This window comes from Oncorhynchus keta, unplaced genomic scaffold (assembly GCF_023373465.1).
Source record: "Oncorhynchus keta strain PuntledgeMale-10-30-2019 unplaced genomic scaffold, Oket_V2 Un_contig_6503_pilon_pilon, whole genome shotgun sequence".
Taxonomy (NCBI): Eukaryota; Metazoa; Chordata; class Actinopteri; order Salmoniformes; family Salmonidae; genus Oncorhynchus; species Oncorhynchus keta.
This window is the reverse complement of record NW_026288901.1, coordinates 29,377-37,500: the sequence shown is the minus strand read 5'-3', so window position 1 is coordinate 37,500 and position 8,124 is coordinate 29,377. Positions and strand designations below refer to the sequence as shown.

Here is an 8,124-nt window from a genome sequence, read left to right as displayed (position 1 = left end):
TCTGATACTATATTGGATATTAAAATGATTGATCTGATACTATATTGGTTATAAAATTGATTGATCTGATACTATATTGGATATTAAAATGATTGATCTGATACTATATTTGTTATAAAATTGATTGATCTGATACTATATTGGTTATAAAATTGATTGATCTGATACTATATTGGATATTGGTGATGCCATGTCTCATCATCAGATCATCATTTTAACCAGTCTGTCAACACCATAGTGAAGGTTTTTAGAAAAGGTAGACAACACACACCCTCCCTCACCTGCACCACGTAGGCAGATATGAGTCGGAGGTCAGAGTCCACCATCTTCCCATCGATCAGAACCTGACCAAACTTCAACCCTGCTGGGTCCTTACGACCTGCTATCACATCCAGGAGACTAGGGAGAGAGGAGAGGAGAGGACAAGAGAGGAGAGGAGAGGATAAGAGAGGATAAGAGAGGAGAGGAGAGGAGAGGAGAGGAGAGGAGAGGAGAAGAGAATAGGAGAGGAGAGGACAAGATAAGAGAATAGGAGAAGAGAGGACAAGAGGAAAGGAGAGGATAAGAGAAGAGAAGAGGAGAGGAGAGGAGAGGACAAGATAAGAGAATAGGAGAGGATAAGAGGAAAGGAGAGGATAAGAGGAAAGGAGAGGAGAGGATAAGAGAAGAGGATAAGAGGAGAGGAGAGGATAAGAGGAGGGGAGAGGAGAGGAGAGGAGAGGATAAGAGAAGAGGATAGGAGAGGAGAGGAGAGGACAAGATAAGAGAATAGGAGAGGATAAGAGGAAAGGAGAGGATAAGAGGAAAGGAGAGGAGAGGATAAGAGAAGAGGATAAGAGGAGGGGAGAGGACAAGATAAGAGAATAGGAGAGGAGAGGACAAGATAAGAGAATAGGAGAGGATAAGAGGAGAGGATAAGAGGAGAGGAGAGGAGAGGAGAGGAGAGGAGAGGAGAGGAGAGGAGAGGAGAGGAGAGGATAAGAGGAGGGGAGAGGAGAGGAGAGGATAAGAGAGGATAAGAGAAGAGGATAAGAGGAGAGGAGAGGATAAGAGAAGAGGATAAGAGGAGAGGAGAGGAGAGGATAAGAGGAGGGGAGAGGAGAGGAGAGGAGGAGAGGAGAGGAGTGGAGAGGAGACATCAGGAGAGGAGAGGAGAGGAGAGGTCAAGGAGAGTGTGTATGTGACTTACGATGTTTTTCCACTTCCTGTTGGCCCCATGATGGTCAACGTTCATCCCTGGTCTCATGATGCCGCTGGAAAAAGCCCATCAGAAATGAACATGACACAGAATCACCAATCAGAAATTACCATGACATAGAACCAACCAATCAAAAGTGACCATGCCATAAAATGACCAATCAAGAGCATCTACCATTACAAAAGCATAACCAATGACTTGTGCTCAGGAACTTGTTAGCCTACAGAGATAAAGCCTGTGTGTGTCGCTTTGGATAAAAGCGTCTGCTAAATGGCATATATTATTATATATTATTAAGCACTGAGAGAGAACACAGTGAGGTCTAAGGAAGAAGTATAGTGTGTTGTGAACAACTGGACTACAGCCTAGTAAAGCACTGAGAGGAACTTTAACACAACTGTTTTCCCCAACTATTTAAATTCATCAGGTCAAGGGGAGTGGTCAACACCAGATAACATCAGGTCAAGGGGTGTGGTCAACACCAGATAACATCAGGTCAAGGGGAGTGGTCAACACCAGATAACATCAGGTCAAGGGGAGTGGTCAACACCAGATAACAGGTCAAGGGGAGTGGTCAACACCAGATAACATCAGGTCAAAGGGAGTGGTCAACGCCAGATAACAGGTCAAGGAGTGGTCAACACCAGATAACATCAGGTCAAGGGGAGTGGTCAGACACCAGATAACATCAGGTCAAGGGGAGTGGTCAACACAGATAACATCAGGTCAAGGGGAGTGGTCAACACCAGATAACATCAGGTCAAGGGAACAGTGGTCAACTGCCTGATAACATCAGGTCAAGGGGAGTGGTCAACACCAGATAACATCAGGTCAAGAACAGTGGTCAACACCAGATAACATCAGGTCAAGGTCTTGGTCAAGAACAGATAACATCAGGTCAAGGGGATCTAGTGGTCAACACCAGATAACATCAGGTCAAGAACAGTGGTCAACACCAGATAACACCAGGTCAGTACACCAGATAACATCTTAGGTCAAGAACAGGGGTTAACTGCCTGGTCAGGGTCAGAACGACAGATCTAAGGTCTTAGTAAGAACAGTGGGTTAACTGCCTGTTCAGGAGCAGAACGACAGATCTAAGGTCTTAGTAAGAACAGTGGGTTAACTGCCTGTTCAGGGGCAGAACGACAGATCTAAGGTCTTAGTAAGAACAGTGGGTTTAACTGCCTGGAAGGAGCAGAACGACAGATCAAAGGTCTTAGTAAGAACAGTGGGTTTAACTGCCTGGAAGGAGCAGAACGACAGATCTAAGGTCTTAGTAAGAACAGTGGGTTAACTGCCTGTTCAGGAGCAGAACGACAGATCTAAGTTCTTAGTAAGAACCGTGGGAACAGTGGGTTAACTGCCCCCGATACCCCTACCTGATGTCCCCCCCCACACCCCTACCTGATGTCTCCCCCCCCCACACCCCTACCTGATGTCTCCCCCCCACACCCCCACCTGATGCCCCCCCCACACACACACACCCCTACCTGACGTCTTTGAGGATGTGTTTCTCAGGTCCTTTCTTGTGGCAGAGTCCATTGCTCTCCATGACAGAGTAGTGTAGTCTGGAGAAGGAGACGGTTGGACCAGGCATCTGGAACATCACCTCTGGATCATCTGCTGCTGGGGCTCCTGCTGGGCTGCCTGGCTCTCCATTCTGGGGCTTAGACATCCTCCTCACCGAGAGAGAGAGGAGGGGAGAGACGGAGAGAGAGGAGGAGAGAGACAGAGACAGACAGAGACAGACTAGTAGAGAGAGAGACAGAGAGAGACTAGTAGAGAGAGAGAGAGAGAGAGAGAGAGAGAGAGAGAGAGAGAGAGAGAGTCAGAGAGACAGACAGAGAGAGACAGAGAGAGAGAGAGACAGACTAGTAGAGAGAGAGACAGACAGAGACAGACTAGTAGAGAGAGAGACAGAGAGAGAGGAGAGAGACAGAGACAGACAGAGACAGAAAGAGAGAGACAGACAGAGACAGACTAGTAGAGAGAGAGACAGACAGAGACAGACTAGTAGAGAGAGACAGACAGAGACAGAGAGAGACAGAGAGAGACAGAGACAGACTAGTAGAGAGAGACAGACAGAGAGAGACAGAGACAGACAGAGACAGAAAGAGAGAGACAGACAGAGACAGACTAGTAGAGAGAGAGACAGACAGAGACAGACTAGTAGAGAGAGAGAGACAGAGACAGAGAGAGACAGAGAGAGACAGAGACAGACTAGTAGAGAGAGACAGACAGAGACAGACTAGTAGAGAGAGACAGACAGAGACAGAGACAGAGAGAGAAGAAATGATGTTAGATAGATAAAGAGACAGACATAGAGAGAGGAGTTGTCTGCTGCAGTAGCTATCTAACCTATGTTCTAACTTCAAGGCAACATATCCCAGATTGCCCTGCCCAAGCCTCTTTACACCCCCTGTCAACCAATCACACAGGGGCATGGGTGTGGCCACACCCTACCAGAGGGCAGGATGTTGAACTTTGAACCTTGGCCTTGACAGCTGCAGGGGCATTGACAACAGGAGAGCACGTGCAACAAACACCCGTCTTCACCAATGATGTATATATAAACCCTAGCTGACGCTATGCATTTGCAACTGAGTGGCTTGAAGCCACCAGTCGGCCATATTGGAACTCCCCGGTAGGAGCAGTCCTCCATAGGAATGAATGGAATTACATTTTTCAAGGACATAATGACATACTCTAATACTTACAGGAAAATGCTTAAATACTATATATATATTTGTTATTTTAATGTTTAACATAATATAATTTAAAAGTAACCATAAAGGTATCTGCAGAATAGACGTGTCAAAAGCGAATGTAGACATTAATACATTCATTTCTATTAGCTTCCAGTGAAGGAGGAATACCAAGATGGAGGCACGGCGGCTTCAACACAGCGCCCCCTGTCAGTCATCTAGTGTATTTAGATGGTTGAGTGGTGGGTTCAACACAGCGCCCCCTGCCAGTCATCTAGTGTATTTAGATGGCTGAGTGGTGGCTTCAACACAGCGCCCCCTGCCAGTCATCTAGTGTATTTAGATGGCTGAGTGGTGGCTTCAACACAGCGCCCCCTGTCAGTCATCTAGTGTATTTAGATGGCTGAGTGGTGGCTTCAACACAGCGCCCCCTGTCAGTCATCTAGTGTATTTAGATGGTTGAGTGGTGGCTTCAACACAGCGCCCCCTGCCAGTCATCTAGTGTATTTAGATGGCTGAGTGGTGTCTTCAACACAGCGCCCCCTGTCAGTCATCTAGTGTATTTAGATGGTTGAGTGGTGTCTTCAACACAGCGCCCCCTGCCAGTCATCTAGTGTATTTAGATGGCTGAGTGGTGGCTGAGTGGTGTCTTCAACACAGCGCCCCCTGCCAGTCATCTAGTGTATTTAGATGGTTGAGTGGTGTCTTCAACACAGCGCCCCCTGTCAGTCATCTAGTGTATTTAGATGGTTGAGTGGTGTCTTCAACACAGCGCCCCCTGTCAGTCATCTAGTGTATTTAGATGGTTGAGTGGTGGCTTCAACACAGCGCCCCCTGTCAGTCATCTAGTGTATTTAGATGGCTGAGTGGTGGCTTCAACACAGCGCCCCCTGTCAGTCATCTAGTGTATTTAGATGGCTGAGTGGTGTCTTCAACACAGCACCCCCTGTCAGTCATCTAGTGTATTTAGATGGTTGAGTGGTGGCTTCAACACAGCGCCCCCTGTCAGTCATCTAGTGTATTTAGATGGTGGTGTCTGATGGCTGGTTGAGGGTGGCTTCAACACAGCGCCCCCTGTCAGTCATCTAGTGTATTTAGATGGTTGAGTGGTGGCTTCAACACAGCGCCCCCTGTCAGTCATCTAGTGTATTTAGATGGTTGAGTGGTGGCTTCAACACAGCGCCCCCTACCAGTCATCTAGTGTATTTAGATGGCTGAGTGGTGGCTTCAACACAGCGCCCCCTGCCAGTCATCTAGTGTATTTAGATGGTTGAGTGGTGTCTTCAACACAGCACCCCCTGTCAGTCATCTAGTGTATTTAGATGGTTGAGTGGTGTCTTCAACACAGCGCCCCCTGTCAGTCATCTAGTGTATTTAGATGGCTGAGTGGTGTCTTCAACACAGCGCCCCCTGTCAGTCATCTAGTGTATTTAGATGGCTGAGTGGTGGCTTCAACACAGCACCCCCTATCAGTCATCTAGTGTATTTAGATGGCTGAGTGGTGGCTTCAACACAGCGCCCCCTGTCAGTCATCTAGTGTATTTAGATGGTTGAGTGGTGTGGCTTCAACACAGCGCCCCTGTCAGTCATCTAGTGTATTTAGATGGCTGAGTGGTGGCTTCAACACAGCGCCCCTGTCAGTCATCTAGTGTATTTAGATGGCTGAGTGGTGGCTTCAACACAGCGCCCCCTGTCAGTCATCTAGTGTATTTAGATGGTTGAGTGGTGGCTTCAACACAGCGCCCCTGCCAGTCATCTAGTGTATTTAGATGGCTGAGTGGTGTCTTCAACACAGCGCCCCTGTCAGTCATCTAGTGTATTTAGATGGTTGAGTGGTGTCTTCAACACAGCGCCCCCTGCCAGTCATCTAGTGTATTTAGATGGCTGAGTGGTGGCTGAGTGGTGTCTTCAACACAGCGCCCCCTGCCAGTCATCTAGTGTATTTAGATGGTTGAGTGGTGTCTTCAACACAGCGCCCCCTGTCAGTCATCTAGTGTATTTAGATGGTTGAGTGGTGTCTTCAACACAGCGCCCCCTGTCAGTCATCTAGTGTATTTAGATGGTTGAGTGGTGGCTTCAACACAGCGCCCCCTGTCAGTCATCTAGTGTATTTAGATGGCTGAGTGGTGGCTTCAACACAGCGCCCCCTGTCAGTCATCTAGTGTATTTAGATGGCTGAGTGGTGTCTTCAACACAGCACCCCCTGTCAGTCATCTAGTGTATTTAGATGGTTTAGTGGTGGCTTCAACACAGCGCCCCCTGTCAGTCATCTAGTGTATTTAGATGGTTGAGTGGTGGCTTCAACACAGCGCCCCCTGTCAGTCATCTAGTGTATTTAGATGGTTGAGTGGTGGCTTCAACACAGCGCCCCCTGTCAGTCATCTAGTGTATTTAGATGGTTGAGTGGTGGCTTCAACACAGCGCCCCCTACCAGTCATCTAGTGTATTTAGATGGTTGAGTGGTGGCTTCAACACAGCGCCCCCTGTCAGTCATCTAGTGTATTTAGATGGTTGAGTGGTGGCTTCAACACAGCGCCCCCTGTCAGTCATCTAGTGTATTTAGATGGTTGAGTGGTGGCTTCAACACAGCGCCCCCTGTCAGTCATCTAGTGTATTTAGATGGTTGAGTGGTGGCTTCAACACAGCGCCCCCTGTCAGTCATCTAGTGTATTTAGATGGTTGAGTGGTGGCTTCAACACAGCGCCCCCTGTCAGTCATCTAGTGTATTTAGATGGTTGAGTGGTGGCTTCAACACAGCGCCCCCTGTCAGTCATCTAGTGTATTTAGATGGTTGAGTGGTGGCTTCAACACAGCGCCCCCTGTCAGTCATCTAGTGTATTTAGGTGGCTGAGTGGTGGCTTCAACACAGCGCCCCCTGCCAGTCATCTAGGGTTTATCTACATCAATGTTCTTCACCTGTGTACATCTTCATAATCAGACTATAGAGTACAACAGTGTGGGTCATAATACCCGTAAAAGCTAGCGGGTAAAACCAGGAAATGGTTCCAATTGTTTTCTACACTATTCTTCACCTGAGATGTTTTTAAATACTTCATACCAGGTCTGTGTTTCATGTAGTCTTACCCTGGCGTGACGTTTTGATAACCATGGAAATGTCTCTCGGACAAATGACCTTATATCAATATATTCACCTGTAAATTACCTCCCGAAAATGAAACGCTAACTAGCCGCGAATACATTTTCGTATCCTACAAAAATAAATGTAACTGTATTTTAAGACGGTTAAATGCTCTACTAACAAAAAAAGCTGTTAGAATTGTAAGTATATGCATGTCCCTTAAGGTCCTTGTGTAATTGTAATGTGATATTGTACCCCCTAGCCCCGCCCCTAGTCCCGCCCCTAGCCCCGCCCCTAGCTCGATTGTCCATTGTTTGTAATCTATGTATGCTTGTGTTCCCTCATGTGCTTTATGTATTGATTTGTTGTTAATAAAAATAAAATAAAAAATATATATATATATATTTTGTTTTAAACTAGCCGCTAATGTGGCTATCATTCAGAACTACACATCCAGTCACAAGCTTTTCCCCTCAAGACACATTTCTCCATGCAAACTCTCATCAACAAGTGTCAAGTAACCGAGCAAGTACATATTATAGCCCCCTTTTTTTCTCGCGTAAGTAATTGATATTGTGTATTTCTCATGTGTATTTTTGTTTATTATTTTACAAATGACCTAGCTAACTACCTTTAGTATTTTCACATTACTATAATTTTTGTAAATTTACCTTCTGGCTTTTGTATTGAAATAGCTAACGTTAGGTCTCTACGTCGATCAGAAGTATGTTGCTGTGCTATATACCGGATTGTGTAACCACTTACTTCAATAAGTACACATGTGCATTTTATAAATAAAATAATAAAAGTAATTTGTGTAACTTTTTTAATGTGGTGACATGCTAGCTACCATTAGCCCACCAGGGAAGGGATATTTATCAAGCCGGTTAATGCTGACTCACCGTTCGTAATTGTAGTGAAGCAGGTCTCGAACCCTCGACCTTTCTAGCCCTTATTAATTAAACCCCAGGGGTCGTTACACTCATCCCTCCTTTTCAAAGAGCGCGTCCTCGCGCTAGCTTGCGAACCCTACGTCTTTACAGGAACGCGCGCGCGCACACACTCCCACCGGCCAAGCACGCGCACTGTCGTGGCTTGCAAGGTTCCGATCCCACTTCTGACACCAGTGTAATGAAACA

At 46.5% G+C, this 8,124-nt stretch overlaps 1 pseudogene; it reads right to left on the bottom strand.

The window, feature by feature from the left end:
* The window catches only part of LOC127925918 (broad substrate specificity ATP-binding cassette transporter ABCG2-like), a 48,613-nt pseudogene extending 45,039 nt beyond the window's left edge, over nucleotides 1-3,574 (bottom strand).
* Nucleotides 3,575-8,124: the final 4,550 nt, after the last annotated feature.